At 31.8% G+C, this 24,012-nt stretch overlaps 3 non-coding genes across 3 annotated transcripts; all 3 read right to left on the reverse strand.

The window, feature by feature from the left end:
* Positions 1–2,976: 2,976 nt before the first annotated feature.
* Positions 2,977–3,049, reverse strand: TRNAF-GAA (transfer RNA phenylalanine (anticodon GAA)). The gene has a single exon. It is a non-coding gene; the product is annotated as a tRNA-Phe (tRNA).
* A 15,491-nt stretch (positions 3,050–18,540) lies between these two features.
* TRNAF-GAA (transfer RNA phenylalanine (anticodon GAA)) lies at positions 18,541–18,613 on the reverse strand. Its single transcript has one exon. It is a non-coding gene; the product is annotated as a tRNA-Phe (tRNA).
* Positions 18,614–19,526: 913 nt separating this feature from the next.
* TRNAF-GAA (transfer RNA phenylalanine (anticodon GAA)) lies at positions 19,527–19,599 on the reverse strand. Its single transcript has one exon. It is a non-coding gene; the product is annotated as a tRNA-Phe (tRNA).
* Positions 19,600–24,012: the final 4,413 nt, after the last annotated feature.

Below are 24,012 nucleotides of genomic sequence, written 5' to 3' on the forward strand. Positions count from 1 at the left end.
CATTTGAAATACTTAAATACTGATAACTACTCAAGGAATAAAAGAAAAAAATGCACTCCAACATGCCGAAACCCGGGATCTTTAGATTTTCAGTCTAACGCTCTCCCAACTGAGCTATTTCAGCAAGGTCTCTATATGGAAAAATTCACTAAGACCTCAACTGAGCTATATTTGCATGGTTACACAATGTTCAGTATCAATATTTTTCTGTCATCATGATTGCATGAAATGAAAAGAAAATATGTGTTTTATACTATAAATATATCCACTACAAACCCTTATTCATACATTTAAGTAAAAGTTTTAACAAATTGTGGTCAGGAAGCATTGTTAGATTACTTCAAATTTTCATAATAGTTAGAGTAGCATGATGGACAACATGAAAACAATATTTAAGCTGTATTTATGCACCGTGTTGTTAAATAAACATTCTCATCATTTAGAAGATACTACTGAATACTCAACTGTGTTAAGAAATGATGTTTACATTTGAAATAATTAAATACTGATAAGTACTCAAGGAAAAAAGGAAAAACGTACTCAAACACGCCGAAACCCGGGACCTTTAGATCTTCAGTCTAATGCTCTCCCAACTAAGCTATTTTGGCAAGGTCTGTGTATGGCAAAAGTCACTAAGACATCAACTGAGCTATGTTTGCATGGTTACACAAGGTTTAGTATTAATTTTTTTCTGTCATCATGATTGCATGAAATTAAAAGAAAATATGTATTTTATACTGTAAATATATCCATTACAAACCCTTAATCATACATTTAAGTAAAAGTTTTAACAAATTGTGGTCAGGAAGCATTGTTAGATTACTTCAAATTTTCATAACAGTTAGAGTAGCATGATGGACAACATGAAAACAATATTTAAGCTGTATTTATGCACCGTGTTAAATAAACATTCTCATCATTTAGAAGATACTACTGAATACTCAACTATGTTAAGAAATGATGTTGTTTACATTTGAAATAATTAAATACTGATAAGTACTCAAGGAAAGAAGGAAAAACGTACTCAAACATGCCGAAACCCGGGACCTTTAGATCTTCAGTCTAACGCTCTCCCAACTGAGCTATTTCGGCTAGGTCGGTGTACGGCAAAAGTCACTAAGACCTCAACTGAGCTATGTTTGCATGGTTACACAAGGTTAAGTATCAATATTTTTCTGTCATCATGGTTGCATGAAATGAAGAGAAAAGATGTGTTTTACACTGAAAATATATAAATTACAAACCCTTAATCGTACATTTAAGTAAAAGTTTTATCAAATTGTGGTCAGGAAGCATTGTTAGATTACTTCAAATTTTCATAATAGAGTAGCATGACGGACAACATGAAAACAATATTTAAGCTGTATTTATGCACCGTGTTATTAAATAAACATTCTCATCATTTAGAAGTTACTACTGAATACTCAACTATGTTAAGAAATTATGTTTTTTAAATTTGAAATAATTAAATTCTTATCACTACTCAAGGAAAAAAGAAAAATGCACTCAAAAATGCCGATACCCGGGTTCGAACCAGGGACCTTTAGATTTTCAGTCTAACGCTCTCCGAACTGAGCCATTTCGGCAAGGTCTGTGGATGGCAAAAGTCACTAAGACCTCAACTGAGCTATGTTTGCATGGTTACACAAGGTTAAGTATCAATATTTTTCTGTCATCATGATTGCATGAAATGAAGAGAAAAGATGTGTTTTATACTGTAAATATATAAATTACAATCCCTTAATTGTACATTTAAGTAAAAGATTTAACAAATTGTGGTCAGGAAGCAGTTAGTTTATTTAAAATTTTCATAATAGAGTAGCATGACGGACAACATGAAAACAATATTTAAGCTGTATTTATGCACCGTGTTGTTAAATAAACATTCTCATCATTTAGAAGTTACTACTGAATACTCAACTATGTTAAGAAACGATGTTGTTTACATTTGAAATACTTAAATACTGATAACTACTCAAGGAAATAAGAAAAAAGGTACTCAAACGTGCTGAAACCCGGGACCTTTAGATCTTCAGTCTAATGCTCTCCCAACTGAGCTATTTCGGCAAAGTCTGTGTATGGCAAAAGTCACTAAGACCTCAACTGAGCTATGTTTGCATGGTTACTCAAGGTTTAGTATCAATATTTTTCTGTCATCATGATTGCATGAAATGAACAGAAAATATGTGCTTTATACTGTAAATATATCCATTACAAACCCTTAATCATACATTTAAGTAAAAGTTTTAACAAATTGTGGTCAGGAAGCATTGTTAGATTACTTCAAATTTTCATAATGGTTAGAGTAGCATGACTTACAACATGAAAACAATATTTAAGCTGTATTTTTGCACCGTGTTGTTAAATAAACATTCTCATCATTTAGAAGTTACTACTGAATACTCAACTATGTTAAGAAACGATGTTGTTTACATTTGAAATACTTAAATACTGATAACTACTCAAGGAAAAAAAGAAAAAAATGCACTCCAACATGCCGAAACCCGGGATCTTTAGATTTTCAGTCTAACGCTCTCCCAACTGAGCTATTTCAGCAAGGTCTCTATATGGCAAAAGTCACTAAGACCTCAACTGAGGTATGTTTGCATGGTTACACAAGGTTAAGTATCAATATTTTTCTGTCATCATGATTGCATGAAATGAAGAGAAAAAATGTGTTTTATACTGTAAATATATAAATTACAATCCCTTAATTGTACATTTAAGTAAAAGATTTAACAAATTGTGGTCAGGAAGCAGTTAGTTTACTTCAAATTTTCATAATAGAGTAGCATGACGGACAACATGAAAACAATATTTAAGCTGTATTTATGCACCATGTTGTTAAATAAACATTCTCATCATTTAGAAGTTACTACTGAATACTCAACTATGTTAAGAAACGATGTTGTTTACATTTGAAATACTTAAATACTGATAACTACTCAAGGAAATAAGAAAAAATGCACTCAAACATGCCGAAACCCGGGATCGAACCAGGGACCTTTAGATCTTCAGTCTAACGCTCTCCCAACTGAGCTATTTCGGCAAGGTTGGTGTACGGCAAAAGTCACTAAGACCTCAACTGAGCTATGTTTGCATGGTTACACAAGGTTAAGTATCAATATTTTTCTGTCATCATGGTTGCATGAAATGAAGAGAAAAGATGTGTTTTACACTGAAAATATATAAATTACAAACCCTTAATCGTACATTTAAGTAAACGTTTTATCAAATTGTGGTCAGGAAGCATTGTTAGATTACTTCAAATTTTCATAATAGAGTAGCATGATGGTCAACATGAAAACAATATTTAAGCTGTATTTATGCACTGTGTTATTAAATAAACATTCTCATCATTTAGAAGATACTACTGAATACTCAACTATGTTAAGAAATGATGTTGTTTACATTTGAAATAATTAAATACTCTTATCTAGTCAAGGAAAATAGAAAATTTTTCTCAAACATGCTGAAACCCGGGACCTTTAAATCTTCAGTCTTATGCTCTCCCAACTGAGCTATTTCGGCAAAGTCTGTGTATGGCAAAAGTCACTAGGACCTCACTTGAGCAATGTTTGCATGGTTACACAAGGTTTAGTATCAATATTTTTCTGTCATCATGATTGCATGATATGAAAAGAAAATATGTGTATTATACTGTAAATATATCCATTACAAACCCTTAATCATACATTTAAGTAAAAGTTTTAACAAATTGTGGTCAGTAAGCATTGTTAGTTTACTTAAAATTTTCATAATAGTTAGAGTAGCATGACTTACAACATGAAAACAATATTTAAGCTGTATTTATGCACCGTGTTGTTAAATAAACATTCTCATCATTTAGAAGTTACTACTGAATACTCAACTATGTTAAGAAATAATGTTGTTTAAATTTGAAATAATTAAATTCTGATCACTACTCAAGGAAAAAAGAAAAATGCACTCAAACATGCCGATACCCGGGTTCGAACCAGGGACCTTTAGATCTTCAGTCTAACGCTCTCCGTACTGAGCTATTTCGGCAAGGTTCTGTGTGTGGCAAAAGTCACTAAGACCTCAACTGAGCTATGTTTGCATGGTTACACAAGGTTAAGTATCAATATTTTTCTGTCATCATGATTGCATGAAATGAAGAGAAAAGATGTGTTTTATACTGTAAATATATAAATTACAAACCCTTAATCGTACATTTAAATAAAAGATTTAACAAATTGTGGTCAGGAAGCAGTTAGTTTACTTCAAATTTTCCTAATAGAGTAGCATGACAGACAACATGAAAACAATATTTAAGCTGTATTTATGCACCGTGTTGTTAAATAAACATTCTCATCATTTAGAAGTTACTACTGAATACTCAACTATGTTAAGAAATGATGTTGTTTACATTTGAAATAATTAAATACTGATAAGTACTCAAGGAAAAAAGGAAAAACGTACTCAAACATGCCGAAACCCGGGACCTTTAGATCTTCAGTCTAACGCTCTCCCAACTGAGCTATTTCGGCTAGGTCGGTGTACGGCAAAAGTCACTAAGACCTCAACTGAGCTATGTTTGCATGGTTACACAAGGTTAAGTATCAATATTTTTCTGTCATCATGGTTGCATGAAATGAAGAGAAAAGATGTGTTTTACACTGAAAATATATAAATTACAAACCCTTAATCGTACATTTAAGTAAAAGTTTTATCAAATTGTGGTCAGGAAGCATTGTTAGATTACTTCAAATTTTCATAATAGAGTAGCATGACGGACAACATGAAAACAATATTTAAGCTGTATTTATGCACCGTGTTATTAAATAAACATTCTCATCATTTAGAACTTACTACTGAATACTCAACTATGTTAAGAAATTATGTTTTTTGAATTTGAAATAATTAAATTCTGATCACTACTCAAGGAAAATAGAAAAATGCACTCTAACATGCCGAAACCCGGGTTCGAACGAGGGACCTTTAGATCTTCAGTCTAACGCTCTCCGAATGAGCTATTTCGCCAAGGTCTGTGTATGGCAAAAGTCACTAAGACCTCAACTGAGCTATGTTTGCATGGTTACACAAGGTTAAGTATCAATATTTTTCTGTCATCATGATTGCATGAAATGAAGAGAAAAGATGTGTTTTATACTGTAAATATATAAATTACAAACCCTTAATTGTACATTTAAGTAAAAGATTTAACAAATTGTGGTCAGGAAGCAGTTTACTTGAAATTTTCATAATAGAGTAGCATGACTTACAACATGAAAACAATATTTAAGCTGTATTTTTGCACCGTGTTGTTAAATAAACATTCTCATCATTTAGAAGTTACTACTGATTACTCAACTATGTTAAGAAACGATGTTGTTTACATTTGAAATACTTAAATATTGATAACTACTCAAGGAAAAAAAGAAATAAATGCACTCAAACATGCCGAAACCCGGGATCTTTAGATTTTCAGTCTAACGCTCTCCCAACTGAGCTATTTCAGCAAGGTCTCTATATGGAAAAAGTCACTAAGACCTCAACTGAGCTATATTTGCATGGTTACACAAGGTTCAGTATCAATATTTTTCTGTCATCATGATTGCATGAAATGAAAAGAAAATATGTGTTTTATACTATAAATATATCCACTACAAACCCTTAATCATACATTTAAGTAAAAGTTTTAACTAACTGTGGTCAGGAAGCATTGTTAGATTACTTCAAATTTTCATAATAGTTAGAGTAGCATGATGGACAACATGAAAACAATATTTAAGCTGTATTTATGCACCGTGTTAAATAAACATTCTCATCATTTAGAAGATACTACTGAATACTCAACTATGTTAAGAAATGATGTTGTTTACATTTGAAATAATTAAATACTGATAAGTACTCAAGGAAAGAAGGAAAAACGTACTCAAACATGCCGAAACCCGGGACCTTTAGATCTTCAGTCTAACGCTCTCCCAACTGAGCTATTTCGGCTAGGTCGGTGTACGGCAAAAGTCACTAAGACCTCAACTGAGCTATGTTTGCATGGTTACACAAGGTTAAGTATCAATATTTTTCTGTCATCATGGTTGCATGAAATGAAGAGAAAAGATGTGTTTTACACTGAAAATATATAAATTACAAACCCTTAATCGTACATTTAAGTAAAAGTTTTATCAAATTGTGGTCAGGAAGCATTGTTAGATTACTTCAAATTTTCATAATAGAGTAGCATGAAGGACAACATTAAAACAATATTTAAGCTGTATTTATGCACCGTGTTATTAAATAAACATTCTCATCATTTAGAAGTTACTACTGAATACTCAACTATGTTAAGAAATTATGTTTTTTAAATTTGAAATAATTAAATTCTGATCACTACTCAAGGAAAAAAGAAAAATGCACTCAAACATGCCGATACCCGGGTTCGAACCAGGGACCTTTAGATTTTCAGTCTAACGCTCTCCGAACTGAGCCATTTCGGCAAGGTCTGTGGATGGCAAAAGTCACTAAGACCTCAACTGAGCTATGTTTGCATGGTTACACAAGGTTAAGTATCAATATTTTTCTGTCATCATGATTGCATGAAATGAAGAGAAAAGATGTGTTTTATACTGTAAATATATAAATTACAAACCCTTAATCGTACATTTAAGTAAAAGATTTAACAAATTGTGGTCAGGAAGCAGTTAGTTTACTTCAAATTTTCATAATAGAGTAGCATGACTTACAACATGAAAACAATATTTAAGCTGTATTTATGCACCGTGTTGTTAAATAAACATTCTCATCATTTAGAAGTTACTACTGAATACTCAACTATGTTAAGAAACGATGTTGTTTGCATTTTAAATACTTAAATACTGATAACTACTCAAGGAAATAAGAAAAAAGGTACTCAACCATGCTGAAACCCGGGACCTTTAGATCTTCAGTCTAACGCTCTCCCAACTGAGCTATTTCGGCAAAGTCTGTGTATGGCAAAAAGTCACTAAGACCTCAACTGAGCTATGTTTGCATGGTTACACAAGGTTTAGTATCAATATTTTTCTGTCATCATGATTGCATGAAATGAACAGAAAATATGTGTTTTATACTGTAAATATATCCATTACAAACCCTTAATCATACATTTAAGTAAAAGTTTTAACAAATTGTGGTCAGGAAGCATTGAGATTACTTCAAATTTTCATAATGGTTAGAGTAGCATGACTTACAACATGAAAACAATATTTAAGCTGTATTTATGCACCATGTTGTTAAATAAACATTCTCATCATTTAGAACTTACTACTGAATACTCAACTATGTTAAGAAATTATGTTTTTTGAATTTGAAATAATTAAATTCTGATCACTACTCAAGGAAAATAGAAAAATGCACTCTAACATGCCGAAACCCGGGTTCGAACGAGGGACCTTTAGATCTTCAGTCTAACGCTCTCCGAATGAGCTATTTCGCCAAGGTCTGTGTATGGAACAAGTCACTAAGACCTCAACTGAGCTATGTTTGCATGGTTACACAAGGTTAAGTATCAATATTTTTCTGTCATCATGATTGCATGAAATGAAGAGAAAAGATGTGTTTTATACTGTAAATATATAAATTACAAACCCTTAATTGTACATTTAAGTAAAAGATTTAACAAATTGTGGTCAGGAAGCAGTTAGTTTACTTCAAATTTTTATAATAGAGTAGCATGACGGACAACATGAAAACAATATTTAAGCTGTATTTATGCACCGTGTTGTTAAATAAACATTCTCATCATTTAGAAGTTACTACTGAATACTCAACTATGTTAAGAAACGATGTTGTTTACATTTGAAATATTTAAATACTGATAACTACTCAAGGAAATAAGAAAAAAGGTACTCAAACTTGCTGAAACACGGGACCTTTAGATCTTCAGTCTAATGCTCTCCCAACTGAGCTATTTCGGCAAAGTCTGTGTATGGCAAAAGTCACTAAGACCTCAACTGAGCTATGTTTGCATGGTTACTCAAGGTTTAGTATCAATCTTTTTCTGTCATCATGATTGCATGAAATGAACAGAAAATATGTGTTTTATAATGTAAATATATCCATTACAAACCCTTAATCATACATTTAAGTAAAAGTTTTAACAAATTGTGGTCAGGAAGCATTGTTAAATTACTTCAAATTTTCATAATGGTTAGAGTAGCATGACTTACAACATGAAAACAATATTTAAGCTGTATTGTTGCACCGTGTTGTTAAATAAACATTCTCATCATTTAGAAGTTACTACTGAATACTCAACTATGTTAAGAAACGATGTTGTTTACATTTGAAATACTTAAATAATGAAAACTACTCAAGGAAAAAAAGAAAAAAATGCACTCCAACATGCCGAAACCCGGGATCTTTAGATTTTCAGTCTAACGCTCTCCCAACTGAGCTATTTCAGCAAGGTCTCTATATGGAAAAAGTCACTAAGACCTCAACTGAGCTATATTTGGATGGTTACACAAGGTTCAGTATCAATATTTTTCTGTCATCATGATTGCATGAAATGAAAAGAAAATATGTGTTTTATACTATAAATATATCCACTACAAACCCTTAATCATACATTTAAGTAAAAGTTTTAACAAATTGTGGTCAGGAAGCATTGTTAGATTACTTCAAATTTTCATAATAGAGTAGCATGATGGACAACATGAAAACAATATTTAAGCTGTATTTATGCACCGTGTTAAATAAACATTCTCATCATTTAGAAGATACTACTGAATACTCAACTATGTTAAGAAATGATGTTGTTTACATTTGAAATAATTAAATACTGATAAGTACTCAAGGAAAAAAGGAAAAACGTACTCAAACATGCCGAAACCCGGGACGTTTAGATCTTCAGTCTAACGCTCTCCCAACTGAGCTATTTATGCTAGGTCGGTGTACGGCAAAAGTCACTAAGACCTCAACTGAGCTATGTTTGCATGGTTACACAAGGTTACGTATCAATATTTTTCTGTCATCATGGTTGCATGAAATGAAGAGAAAAGATGTGTTTTACACTGAAAATATATAAATTACAAACCCTTAATCGTACATTTAAGTAAAAGTTTTATCAAATTGTGGTCAGGAAGCATTGTTAGATTACTTCAAATTTTCATAATAGAGTAGCATGACGGACAACATGAAAACAATATTTAAGCTGTATTTATGCACCGTGTTATTAAATAAACATTCTCATCATTTAGAACTTACTACTGAATACTCAACTATGTTAAGAAATGATGTTTTTTAAATTTGAAATAATTAAATTCTGATCACTACTCAAGGAAAAAAGAAAAATGCACTCTAACATGCCGAAACCCGGGTTCGAACGAGGGACCTTTAGATCTTCAGTCTAACGCTCTCCGAATGAGCTATTTCGCCAAGGTCTGTGTATGGCAAAAGTCACTAAGACCTCAACTGAGCTATGTTTGCATGGTTACACAAGGTTAAGTATCAATATTTTTCTGTCATCATGATTGCATGAAATGAAGAGAAAAGATGTGTTTTATACTGTAAATATATAAATTACAATCCCTTAATTGTACATTTAAGTAAAAGATTTAACAAATTGTGGTCAGGAAGCAGTTAGTTTACTTCAAATTTTCATAATAGAGTAGCATGACGGACAACATGAAAACAATATTTAAGCTGTATTTATGCACCGTGTTGTTAAATAAACATTCTCATCATTTAGAAGTTACTACTGAATACTCAACTATGTTAAGAAACGATGTTGTTTACATTTGAAATACTTAAATACTGATAACTACTCAAGGAAATAAGAAAAAAGGTACTCAAACGTGCTGAAACCCGGGACCTTTAGATCTTCAGTCTAATGCTCTCCCAACTGAGCTATTTCGGCAAAGTCTGTGTATGGCAAAAGTCACTAAGACCTCAACTGAGCTATGTTTGCATGGTTACTCAAGGTTTAGTATCAATATTTTTCTGTCATCATGATTGCATGAAATGAACAGAAAATATTTGTTTTATACTGTAAATATATCCATTACAAACCCTTAATCATACATTTAAGTAAAAGTTTTAACAAATTGTGGTCAGGAAGCATTGTTAGATTACTTCAAATTTTCATAATGGTTAGAGTAGCATGACTTACAACATGAAAACAATATTTAAGCTGTATTTTTGCACCGTGTTGTTAAATAAACATTCTCATCATTTAGAAGTTACTACTGAATACTCAACTATGTTAAGAAACGATGTTGTTTACATTTGAAATACTTAAATACTGATAACTACTCAAGGAAAAAAAGAAAAAAATGCACTCCAACATGCCGAAACCCGCGATCTTTAGATTTTCAGTCTAACGCTCTCCCAACTGAGCTATTTCAGCAAGGTCTCTATATGGAAAAAGTCACTAAGACCTCAACTGAGCTATATTTGCATGGTTACACAAGGTTCAGTATCAATATTTTTCTGTCATCATGATTGCATGAAATGAAAAGAAAATATGTGTTTTATACTATAAATATATCCACTACAAACCCTTATTCATACATTTAAGTAAAAGTTTTAACAAATTGTGGTCAGGAAGCATTGTTAGATTACTTCAAATTTTCATAATAGTTAGAGTAGCATGATGGACAACATGAAAACAATATTTAAGCTGTATTTATGCACTGTGTTGTTAAATAAACATTCTCATCATTTAGAAGATACTACTGAACACTCAACTATGTTAAGAAATGATGTTGTTTACATTTGAAATAATTAAATACTGATAAGTACTCAAGGAAAAAAGGAAAAACGTACTCAAACATGCCGAAACCCGGGACCTTTAGATCTTCAGTCTAATGCTCTCCCAACTAAGCTATTTTGGCAAGGTCTGTGTATGGCAAAAGTCACTAAGACATCAACTGAGCTATGTTTGCATGGTTACACAAGGTTTAGTATTAATTTTTTTCTGTCATAATGATTGCATGAAATTAAAAGAAAATATGTGTTTTATACTGTAAATATATCCATTACAAACCCTTAATCATACATTTAAGTAAAAGTTTTAACAAATTGTCGTCAGGAAGCATTGTTAGATTACTTCAAATTTTCATAATAGTTAGAGTAGCATGATGGACAACATGAAAACAATATTTAAGCTGTATTTATGCACCGTGTTAAATAAACATTCTCATCATTTAGAAGATACTACTGAATACTCAACTATGTTAAGAAATGATGTTGTTTACATTTGAAATAATTAAATACTGATAAGTACTCAAGGAAAAAAGGAAAAACGTACTCAAACATGCCGAAACCCGGGACCTTTAGATCTTCAGTCTAACGCTCTCCCAACTGAGCTATTTCGGCTAGGTCGGTGTACGGCAAAAGTCACTAAGACCTCAACTGAGCTATGCTTGCATGGTTACACAAGGTTAAGTATCAATATTTTTCTGTCATCATGGTTGCATGAAATGAAGAGAAAAGATGTGTTTTACACTGAAAATATATAAATTACAAACCCTTAATCATACATTTAAGTAAAAGTTTTATCAAATTGTGGTCAGGAAGCATTGTTAGATTACTTCAAATTTTCATAATAGAGTAGCATGACGGACAACATGAAAACAATATTTAAGCTGTATTTATGCACCGTGTTATTAAATAAACATTCTCATCATTTAGAACTTACTACTGAATACTCAACTATGTTAAGAAATTATGTTTTTTGAATTTGAAATAATTAAATTCTGATCACTACTCAAGGAAAATAGAAAAATGCACTCTAACATGCCGAAACCCGGGTTAGAACGAGGGACCTTTAGATCTTCAGTCTAACGCTCTCCGAATGAGCTATTTCGCCAAGGTCTGTGTATGGAAAAAGTCACTAAGACCTCAACTGAGCTATGTTTGCATGGTTACACAAGGTTAAGTATCAATATTTTTCTGTCATCATGATTGCATGAAATGAAGAGAAAAGATGTGTTTTATACTGTAAATATATAAATTACAAACCCTTAATTGTACATTTAAGTAAAAGATTTAACAAATTGTGGTCAGGAAGCAGTTAGTTTACTTCAAATTTTCATAATAGAGTAGCATGACGGACAACATGAAAACAATATTTAAGCTGTATTTATGCACCGTGTTGTTAAATAAACATTCTCATCATTTAGAAGTTACTACTGAATACTCAACTATGTTAAGAAACGATGTTGTTTACATTTGAAATACTTAAATACTGATAACTACTCAAGGAAATAAGAAAAAAGGTACTCAAACTTGCTGAAACCCGGGACCTTTAGATCTTCAGTCTAATGCTCTCCCAACTGAGCTATTTCGGCAAAGTCTGTGTATGGCAAAAGTCACTAAGACCTCAACTGAGCTATGTTTGCATGGTTACTCAAGGTTTAGTATCAATATTTTTCTGTCATCATGATTGCATGAAATGAACAGAAAATATGTGTTTTATAATGTAAATATATCCTTTACAAACCCTTAATCATACATTTAAGTAAAAGTTTTAACAAATTGTGGTCAGGAAGCATTGTTAGATTACTTCAAATTTTCATAATGGTTAGAGTAGCATGACTTACAACATGAAAACAATATTTAAGCTGTATTTTTGCACCGTGTTGTTAAATAAAAATTCTCATCATTTAGAAGTTACTACTGAATACTCAACTATGTTAAGAAACGATGTTGTTTACATTTGAAATACTTAAATACTGATAACTACTCAAGGAAAAAAAGAAAAAAATGCACTCCAACATGCCGAAACCCGGGATCTTTAGATTTTCAGTCTAACGCTCTCCCAACTGAGCTATTTCAGCAAGGTCTCTATATGGAAAAAATCACTAAGACCTCAACTGAGCTATATTTGCATGGTTACACAAGGTTCAGTATCAATATTTTTCTGTCATCATGATTGCATGAAATGAAAAGAAAATATGTGTTTTATACTATAAATATATCCACTACAAACCCTTATTCATACATTTAAGTAAAAGTTTTAACAAATTGTGGTCAGGAAGCATTGTTAGATTACTTCAAATTTTCATAATAGTTAGAGTAGCATGATGGACAACATGAAAACAATATTTAAGCTGTATTTATGCACCGTGTTGTTAAATAAACATTCTCATCATTTAGAAGATACTACTGAATACTCAACTATGTTAAGAAATGATGTTGTTTACATTTGAAATAATTAAATACTGATAAGTACTCAAGGAAAAAAGGAAAAACGTACTCAAACATGCCGAAACCCGGGACCTTTAGATCTTCAGTCTAATGCTCTCCCAACTAAGCTATTTTGGCAAGGTCTGTGTATGGCAAAAGTCACTAAGACATCAACTGAGCTATGTTTGCATGGTTACACAAGGTTTAGTATTAATTTTTTTCTGTCATAATGATTGCATGAAATTAAAAGAAAATATGTGTTTTATACTGTAAATATATCCATTACAAACCCTTAATCATACATTTAAGTAAAAGTTTTAACAAATTGTGGTCAGGAAGCATTGTTAGATTACTTCAAATTTTCATAATAGTTAGAGTAGCATGATGGACAACATGAAAACAATATTTAAGCTGTATTTATGCACCGTGTTAAATAAACATTCTCATCATTTAGAAGATACTACTGAATACTCAACTATGTTAAGAAATGATGTTGTTTACATTTGAAATAATTAAATACTGATAAGTACTCAAGGAAAAAAGGAAAAACGTACTCAAACATGCCGAAACCCGGGACCTTTAGATCTTCAGTCTAACGCTCTCCCAACTGAGCTATTTCGGCTAGGTCGGTGTACGGCAAAAGTCACTAAGACCTCAACTGAGCTATGTTTGCATGGTTACACAAGGTTAAGTATCAATATTTTTCTGTCATCATGGTTGCATGAAATGAAGAGAAAAGATGTGTTTTACACTGAAAATATATAAATTACAAACCCTTAATCGTACATTTAAGTAAAAGTTTTATCAAATTGTGGTCAGGAAGCATTGTTAGATTACTTCAAATTTTCATAATAGAGTAGCATGACGGACAACATGAAAACAATATTTAAGCTGTATTTATGCACCGTGTTATTAAATAAACATTCTCATCATTTAGAACTTACTACTGAATACTCAACTATGTTAAGAAATTATGTTTTTTGAATTTGAAATAATTAAATTCTGATCACTACTCAAGGAAAATAGAAAAATGCACTCTAACATGCCGAAACCCGGGTTCGAACGAGGGACCTTTAGATCTTCAGTCTAACGCTCTCCGAATGAGCTATTTCGCCAAGGTCTGTGTATGGAAAAAGTCACTAAGACCTCAACTGAGCTATGTTTGCATGGTTACACAAGGTTAAGTATCAATATTTTTCTGTCATCATGATTGCATGAAATGAAGAGAAAAGATGTGTTTTATACTGTAAATATATAAATTACAAACCCTTAATTGTACATTTAAGTAAAAGATTTAACAAATTGTGGTCAGGAAGCAGTTAGTTTACTTCAAATTTTCATAATAGAGTAGCATGACGGACAACATGAAAACAATATTTAAGCTGTATTTATGCACCGTGTTGTTAAATAAACATTCTCATCATTTAGAAGTTACTACTGAATACTCAACTATGTTAAGAAACGATGTTGTTTACATTTGAAATACTTAAATACTGATAACTACTCAAGGAAATAAGAAAAAAGGTACTCAAACTTGCTGAAACCCGGGACCTTTAGATCTTCAGTCTAATGCTCTCCCAACTGAGCTATTTCGGCAAAGTCTGTGTATGGCAAAAGTCACTAAGACCTCAACTGAGCTATGTTTGCATGGTTACTCAAGGTTTAGTATCAATATTTTTCTGTCATCATGATTGCATGAAATGAACAGAAAATATGTTTTTATAATGTAAATATATCCTTTACAAACCCTTAATCATACATTTAAGTAAAAGTTTTAACAAATTGTGGTCAGGAAGCATTGTTAGATTACTTCAAATTTTCATAATGGTTAGAGTAGCATGACTTACAACATGAAAACAATATTTAAGCTGTATTTTTGCACCGTGTTGTTAAATAAACATTCTCATCATTTAGAAGTTACTACTGAATACTCAACTATGTTAAGAAACGATGTTGTTTACATTTGAAATACTTAAAGAATGAAAACTACTCAAGGAAAAAAAGAAAAAAATGCACTCCAACATGCCGAAACCCGGGATCTTTAGATTTTCAGTCTAACGCTCTCCCAACTGAGCTATTTCAGCAAGGTCTCTATATGATAAAAGTCACTAAGACCTCAACTGAGCTATATTTGGATGGTTACACAAGGTTCAGTATCAATATTTTTCTGTCATCATGATTGCATGAAATGAAAAGAAAATATGTGTTTTATACTATAAATATATCCACTACAAACCCTTAATCATACATTTAAGTAAAAGTTTTAACAAATTGTGGTCAGGAAGCATTGTTTTCATAATAGAGTAGCATGATGGACAACATGAAAACAATATTTAAGCTGTATTTATGCACCGTGTTAAATAAACATTCTCATCATTTAGAAGATACTACTGAATACTCAACTATGTTAAGAAATGATGTTGTTTACATTTGAAATAATTAAATACTGATAAGTACTCAAGGAAAAAAGGAAAAACGTACTCAAACATGCCGAAACCCGGGACGTTTAGATCTTCAGTCTAACGCTCTCCCAACTGAGCGATTTATGCTAGGTCGGTGTACGGCAAAAGTCACTAGACCTCAACTGAGCTATGTTTGCATGGTTACACAAGGTTACGTATCAATATTTTTCTGTCATCATGGTTGCATGAAATGAAGAGAAAAGATGTGTTTTACACTGAAAATATATAAATTACAAACCCTTAATCGTACATTTAAGTAAAAGTTTTATCAAATTGTGGTCAGGAAGCATTGTTAGATTACTTAAAATTTTCATAATAGAGTAGCATGACGGACAACATGAAAACAATATTTAAGCTGTATTTATGCACCGTGTTATTAAATAAATATTCTCATCATTTATAACTTACTACTGAATACTCAACTATGTTAAGAAATTATGTTTTTAAAATTTGAAATAATTAAATTCTGATCACTACTCAAGGAAAAAAGAAAAATGCACTCTAACATGCCGAAACCCGGGTTCGAACGAGGGACCTTTAGATCTTCAGTCTAACGCTCTCCGATTGAGCTATTTCGCCAAGGTCTGTGTATGGCAAAAGTCACTAAGACCTCAACTGAGCTATGTTTGCATGGTTACACAAGGTTAAGTATCAATATTTTTCTGTCATCATGATTGCATGAAATGAAGAGAAAAGATGTGTTTTATACTGTAAATATATAAATTACAATCCCTTAATTGTACATTTAAGTAAAAGATTTAACAAATTGTGGTCAGGAAGCAGTTAGTTTACTTCAAATTTTCATAATAGAGTAGCATGACGGACAACATGAAAACAATATTTAAGCTGTATTTATGCACCGTGTTGTTAAATAAACATTCTCATCATTTAGAAGTTACTACTGAATACTCAACTATGTTAAGAAACGATGTTGTTTACATTTGAAATACTTAAATACTGATAACTACTCAAGGAAATAAGAAAAAAGGTACTCAAACGTGCTGAAACCCGGGACCTTTAGATCTTCAGTCTAATGCTCTCCTAACTGAGCTATTTCGGCAAAGTCTGTGTATGGCAAAAGTCACTAAGACCTCAACTGAGCTATGTTTGCATGGTTACTCAAGGTTTAGTATCAATATTTTTCTGTCATCATGATTGCATGAAATGAACAGAAAATATGTGTTTTATACTGTAAATATATCCATTACAAACCCTTAATCATACATTTAAGTAAAAGTTTTAACAAATTGTGGTCAGGAGGCATTGTTAGATTACTTCAAATTTTCATAATAGTTAGAGTAGCATGATGGACAACATGAAAACAATATTTAAGCTGTATTTATGCACCGTGTTAAATAAACATTCTCATCATTTAGAAGACACTACTGAATACTCAACTATGTTAAGAAATGATGTTGTTTACATTTGAAATAATTAAATACTGATAAGTACTCAAGGAAAGAAGGAAAAACGTACTCAAAAATGCCAAAACCCGGGACCTTTAGATCTTCAGTCTAACGCTCTCCCAACTGAGCTATTTCGGCTAGGTCGGTGTACGGCAAAAGTCACTAAGACCTCAACTGAGCTATGTTTGCATGGTTACACAAGGTTAAGTATCAATATTTTTCTGTCATCATGGTTGCATGAAATGAAGAGAAAAGATGTGTTTTACACTGAAAATATATAAATTACAAACCCTTAATCGTACATTTAAGTAAAAGTTTTATCAAATTGTGGTCAGGAAGCATTGTTAGATTACTTCAAATTTTCATAATAGAGTAGCATGACGGACAACATGAAAACAATATTTAAGCTGTATTTATGCACCGTGTTATTAAATAAACATTCTCATCATTTAGAAGTTACTACTGAATACTCAACTATGTTAAGAAATTATGTTTTTTAAATTTGAAATAATTAAATTCTGATCACTACTCAAGGAAAAAAGAAAAATGCACTGAAACATGCCGATACCCGGGTTCGAACCAGGGACCTTTAGATTTTCAGTCTAACGCTCTCCGAACTGAGCCATTTCGGCAAGGTCTGTGGATGGCAAAAGTCACTAAGACCTCAACTGAGCTATGTTTGCATGGTTACACAAGGTTAAGTATCAATATTTTTCTGTCATCATGATTGCATGAAATGAAGAGAAAAGATGTGTTTTATACTGTAAATATAAAAATTACAAACCCTTAATTGTACATTTAAGTAAAAGATTTAACAAATTGTGGTCAGGAAGCAGTTAGTTTACTTCAAATTTTCATAATAGAGTAGCATGACGGACAACTTGAAAACAATATTTAAGCTGTATTTATGCACCGTGTTGTTAAATAAACATTCTCATCATTTAGAAGTTACTACTGAATACTCAACTATGTTAATAAACGATGTTGTTTACATTTGAAATACTTAAATACTGTTAACTACTCAAGGAAATAAGAAAAAAGGTACTCAAACTTGATGAAACCCGGGACCTTTAGATCTTCAGTCTAACGCTCTACCAACTGAGCTAATTCGGCAAAGTCTGTGTATGGCAAAAAGTCACTAAGACCTCAACTGAGCTATGTTTGCATGGTTACACAAGGTTTAGTATCAATATTTTTCTGTCATCATGATTGCATGAAATGAACAGAAAATATGTGTATTATACTGTAAATATATCCATTACAAACCCTTAATCATACATTTAAGTAAAAGTTTTAACAAATTGTGGTCAGGAAGCATTGAGATTACTTCAAATTTTCATAATGGTTAGAGAAGCCTTACTTACAACATGAAAACAATATTTAAGCTGTATGTATGCACCATGTTGTTAAATAAACATTCTCATCATTGAGAACTTACTACTGAATACTCAACTATGTTAAGAAATTATGTTTTTTAAATTTGAAATAATTAAATTCTGATCACTACTCAAGGAAAGAAGAAAAAATGTGCTCAAAAATGCCGAAACCCGGGATCGAACCAGGGACCTTTAGATCTTCAGTCTAACGCTCTCCCAACTGAGCTATTTCGGCAAGGTCTCTGTATGGAAAAAGTCACTAAGACCTCAACTGAGCTATATTTGCATGGTTACACAAGGTTCAGTATCAATATTTTTCTGTCATCATGATTGCATGAAATGAAAAGAAAATATGTGTTTTAAACTATAAATATATCCACTACAAACCCTTAATCATACATTTAAGTAAAAGTTTTAACAAATTGTGGTCAGGAAGCATTGTTAGATTACTTCAAATTTTCATAATAGTTAGAGTAGCATGATGGACAACATGAAAACAATATTTAAGCTGTATTTATGCACCGTGTTGTTAAATAAACATTCTCATTATTTAGAAGATACTACTGAATACTCAACTATGTTAAGAAATGATGTTGTTTACATTTGAAATAATTAAATACTGATAAGTTCTCAAGGAAAAAAGGAAAAATGTACTCAAACATGCCGAAACCCGGGACCTTTAGATCTTCAGTCTAACGCTCTCCCAACTAAGCTATATTGGCAAGGTCTGTGTATGGCAAAAGTCACTAAGACATCAACTGAGCTATGTTTGCATGGTTACAAAAGGTTTAGTATTAATATTTTTCTGTCATCAAGATTGCATGAAATGAAAAGAAAATAAGTGTTTTGTACTGTAAATATATCCACTACAAACCCTTAATCATACATTTAAGTAAAAGTTTTAACAAATTGTGGTCAGGAAGCATTGTTAGATTACTTCAAATTTTCATAATAGTTAGAGTAGCATGACTTACAACATGAAAACAATATTTAAGCTGTATTTATGCACCGTGTTGTTAAATAAACATTCTCATCATTTAGAAGTTACTACTGAATACTCAACTATGTTAAGAAATTATGTTGTTTAAATTTGAAATAATTAAATTCTGATCACTACTCAAGGAAAGAAGAAAAAATGTACTCAAAAATGCCAAAACCCGGGATCGAACCAGGGAGCTTTAGATCTTCAGTCTAACGCTCTCCCAACTGAGCTATTTCGGCAAGTTCTCTGTATGGAAAAAGTCACTAAGACCTCAACGCAGCTATATTTGCATGGCTACACAAGGTTCAGTATCAATATTTTTCTGTCATCATGATTGCATGAAATGAAAAGAAAATATGTGTTTTATACTATAAATATATCCATTACAAACCCTTAATCATACATTTAAGTAAAAGTTTTAACAAATTGTGGTCAGGAAGCATTGTTAGATTACTTCAAATTTTCATAATAGTTAGAGTAGCATGACTTACAAAATGAAAACAATATTTAAGCTGTATTTATGCACCGTGTTGTTAAATAAACATTCTCATCATTTAGAAGTTACTACTGAATACTCAACTATGTTAAGAAATTATGTTGTTTAAATTTGAAATAATTAAATTCTGATCACTACTCAAGGAAAAAAGTAAAATGCACTCAAACATGCCGAAACCCGGGTTCGAACCAGGGACATTTAGATATTCAGTCTAACGTTCTCTGATCTGAGCTATTTCGGCAAGGTCGGTGTATGGCAAAAGTCACTAAGACCTCAACTGAGCTATGTTTGCATGGTTACACAAGGTTAAGTATCAATATTTTTCTGTCATCAAGATTGCATGAAATGAAGAGAAAAGATGTGTTTTATACTGTAAATATATAAATTACAAACCCTTAATCGTACATTTAAGTAAAAGATTTAACAAATTGTGGTCAGGAAGCAGTTAGTTTACTTCAAATTTTCATAATAGAGTAGCATGATGGACAACATGAAAACAATATTTAAGCTGTATTTATGCACCGTGTTGTTAAATAAACATTCTCATCATTTAGAAGTTACTACTGAATACTCAACTATGTTAAGAAACGATGTTGTTTACATTTGAAATACTTAAATACTGATAACTACTCAAGGAAATAAGAAAAAAGGTACTCAAACGTGCTGAAACCCGGGACCTTTAGATCTTCAGTCTAATGCTCTCCCAACTGAGCTATTTCGGCAAAGTCTGTGTATGGCAAAAGTCACTAAGACCTCAACTGAGCTATGTTTGCATGGTTACACAAGGTTTAGTATCAATATTTTGCTGTCATCATGATTGCATGAAATGAACAGAAAATATGTGTTTTATACTGTAAATATATCCATTACAAACCCTAAATCATACATTTAAGTAAAAGTTTTAACAAATTGTGGTCAGGAAGCATTGTTAGATTACTTCAAATTTTCATAATGGTTAGAGTAGCATGACTTACAACATGAAAACAATTTTTAAGCTGTATTTATGCACCATGTTGTTAAATAAACATTCTCGTCATTTAGAAGTTACTACTGAATACTCAACTAAGTTAAGAAATTATGTTTTTTAAATTTGAAGTAATTAAATTCTGATCACTACTCAAGGAAAGAAGAAAAAATGTACTCAAAAATGCCAAAACCCGGGAACGAACCAGGGACCTTTAGATCTTCAGTCTAACGCTCTCCCAATGAGCTATTTCGGCAAGCGCTCTGTATGGAAAAAGTCACAAACACCTCAATGGAGCTATATTTGCATGGCTATACAAGGTTCAGTATCAATATTTTTCTGTCATCATGATTGCATGAAATGAAAAGAAAATATGTGTTTTATACTATAAATATATTCATTACAAACCCTTAATCATACATTTAAGTAAAAGTTTTAACAAATTGTGGTCAGGAAGCATTGTTAGATTACTTCAAATTTTCATATTAGTTAGAGTAGCTTGACTTACAAAATGAAAACAATATTTAAGCTGTATTTATGCACCGTGTTGTTAAATAAACATTGTCATCATTTAGAAGTTACTACTGAATACTCAACTATGTTAAGAAATTATGTTGTTTACATTTGAAATAATTAAATACTGATAAGTACTCAAGAAAAAAGGAAAAACGTACTCAAACATGCTGAAACCCGGGTACTTTAGATCTTCAGTCTAACGCTCTCCCAAGTGAACTATTTCGGCAAAGTCGGTGTACGGCAAAAGTCACTAAGACCTCAACTGAGCTATGTTTGCATGGTTACACAAGGTTAAGTATCAATATTTTTCTGTCATCATGGTTGCATGAAATGAAGAGAAAAGATGTGTTTTACACTGTAAATATATAAATTACAAACCCTTAATCGTACATTTAAGTAAAAGTTTTATCAAATTGTGGTCAGGAAGCATTGTTAGATTACTTCAAATTTTCATAATAGAGTAGCATGACGGACAACATGAAAACAATATTTAAGCTGTATTTATGCACCGTGTTATTAAATAAACATTCTCATCATTTAGAAGATACTACTGAATACTCAACTATGTTAAGAAATGATGTTGTTTAAATTTGAAATAATTAAATACTGATCACTACTCAAGGAAAAAAGAAAAAATGTACTCAAACATGCTGAAACCCGGGACCTTTAAATCTTCAGTCTTATGCTCTCCCAACTGAGCTATTTCGGCAAAGTCTGTGTATGGCAAAAGTCACTTAGACCTCACCTGAGCTATGTTTGCATGGTTACACAAGGTTTAGTATCAATATTTGTCTGTCATCATGATTGCATGAAATGAAAAGAAAATATGTGTTTTATACTGTAAATATATCCATTGCAAACCCTTAATTATACATTTAAGTAAAAGTTTTAACAAATTGTGGTCAGGAAGCATTGTTAGATTACTTCAAATTTTCATAATAGTTAGAGTAGCATGATGGACAACATGAAAACAATATTTAAGCTGTATTTATCCACCGTGTTGTTTAATAAACATTCTCATCATTTAGAAGATACTACTGAATACTCAACTATGTTAAGAAAAGATGTTGTTTACATTTGAAATAATTAAATACTGATAAGTACTCAAGGAAAAAAGGAAAAACGTACTCAAACATGCCGAAACTCGGGACCTTTAGATCTTCAGTCTAACGCTCTCCCAACTAAGCTATTTTGGCAAGGTCTGTGTATGGCAAAAGTCACGAAGAGATTAACTGAGCTATGTTTGCATGGTTACACAAGGTTTAGTATTAATATTTTTCTGTCATCATGATTGCTTGAAATGAAAAGAAAATATGTGTTTTGTACTGTAAATATATCCATTACAAACCCTTAATCATACATTTAAGTAAAAGTTTTAACAAATTGTGGTCAGGTAGCATTGTTAGATTACTTCATATTTTCATAATAGATAGAGTAGCATGACTTACAACATGAAAACAATATTTAAGCTGTATTTATGCACCGTGTTGTTAAATAAACATTCTCATCATTTAGAAGTTACTACTGAATACTCAACTATGTTAAGAAATTATGTTGTTTAAATTTGAAATAATTAAATTCTGATCACTACTCAAGGAAAAAAGTAAAATGCACTCAAACATGCCGAAACCCGGGTTCGAACCTGGGACATTTCGATATTCAGTCTAACGCTCTCCGATCTGAGCTATTTCGGCAAGGTCGGTGTATGGCAAAAGTCACTAAGACCTCAACTGAGCTATGTTTGCATGGTTACACAAGGTTTAGTATCAATATTTTTCTGTCATCATGATTGCATGAAATGAAGAGAAAAGATGTGTTTTATACTGTAAATATATAAATTACAAACCCTTAATCGTACATTTAAGTAAAAGTTTTATCAAATTGTGGTCAGGAAGCATTGTTAGATTACTTCAAATTTTCATAATAGAGTAGCATGACTTACAACATGAAAACAATATTTAAGCTGTATTTATGCACCGAGTTATTAAATAGACATTCTCATCATTTAGAAGTTACTACTGAATACTCAACTATGTTAAGAAACGATGTTGTTTACATTTGAAATACTTAAATACTGATAACTACTCAACGAAATAAGAAAAAAGGAACTCAAACGTGCTGAAACCCGGGACCTTTAGATCTTCAGTCTAATGCTCTCCCAACTGAGCTATTTCAGCAAAGTCTGTGTATGGCAAAAGTCACTAAGACCTCAACTGAGCTATGTTTGCATGGTTACACAAGGTTTAGTATCAATATTTTTCTGTCATCATGATTGCATGAAATGAACAGAAAGTATGTGTTTTATACTGTAAATATATCCATTACAAACCCTTAATCATACATTTAAGTAAAAGTTTTAACAAATTGTGGTCAGGAAGCATTGTTAGATTACTTCAAATTTTCATAATGGTTAGAGTAGCATGACTTACAACATGAAAACAATATTTAAGCTGTATTTATGCAACATGTTGTTAAATAAACATTCTCATCATTTAGAAGTTACTACTGAATACTCAACTATGTTAAGAAATGATGTTTACATTTGAAATAATTAAATACTTATCACTAGTCAAGGAAAAAAGAAAAAAATGCACTCAAACATGCCGAAACCCGGGACCTTTAGATCTTCAGTCTAACGCTCTCCCAACTGAGCTATTTCAGCAAGGTCTATGTATG

The sequence above is a fragment of the Taudactylus pleione genome, unplaced genomic scaffold (genome assembly GCF_031769625.1).
Source record: "Taudactylus pleione unplaced genomic scaffold, aTauple2 ptg001029l, whole genome shotgun sequence".
NCBI classification, from domain to species: Eukaryota; Metazoa; Chordata; class Amphibia; order Anura; family Myobatrachidae; genus Taudactylus; species Taudactylus pleione.